This window comes from Myotis davidii, unplaced genomic scaffold, assembly GCF_000327345.1.
Source record: "Myotis davidii unplaced genomic scaffold, ASM32734v1 scaffold566, whole genome shotgun sequence".
Classification (NCBI taxonomy): domain Eukaryota; kingdom Metazoa; phylum Chordata; class Mammalia; order Chiroptera; family Vespertilionidae; genus Myotis; species Myotis davidii.
Genome location: NW_006296617.1, coordinates 679,078 through 679,635, shown reverse-complemented (window position 1 = coordinate 679,635; position 558 = coordinate 679,078). Strand labels below are relative to the sequence as shown.

Below are 558 nucleotides of genomic sequence, written 5' to 3'. Positions count from 1 at the left end.
CGGTGGCGGGGCTGCGTGGCCAGCTGGCTCCTCGTCTCCGCTGTCCTCCAGGTCTTTCGTGTCCCCACGGCCAGGCTCCACTTTGATGCACTTGCCCTGGGTCTGGGGGGCCTCCTCCTCATCTGGGGGGGCAGCCGGCTTCCCTTGCACTGGGGGCGCTGGCTCTGGAAGAAGATTTGAAGGGCACCATGTGTGCGCGTGCCCAGCCCTCGGGCTAGCCGTCTGTGGAGTGATTGATTGGGTGGTTCCCCCAGAGGACGGACTCCTGGCATCCAGTGGAGAGCCCAGGGATGCTGCTGGGGACCCCCCAATGCACAGGGAGCCCCCAAGCAAAGGGTCTCCTGGTCCCCAACGCAGTGGAGCGGAGACTGAGAAACCCTGGCCTCGCCCGGGGCTAACAGAATTTTCCTGGAACCAGGATCCACCGTGTCTGCGCCGTACAACGCCTGGGCCGCTGGCCACCTATGGCTAAGATGCTCCAAGTGTGGCGAGTCTGACTGAACCTGAATTTTTGGTTTTCACGTAAGCAGCAGCCCTCTGTGGCTAGTGGCTTCTGGA

At 63.1% G+C, this 558-nt stretch overlaps 1 protein-coding gene across 1 annotated transcript in view; it reads right to left on the bottom strand.

The window, feature by feature from the left end:
* Positions 1–558, bottom strand: part of NPAS1 (neuronal PAS domain protein 1) — a gene marked incomplete at its 3' end in the record, with an annotated part of 12,674 nt that overhangs the window by 5,500 nt on the left and 6,616 nt on the right. The window lies entirely within an intron of this gene.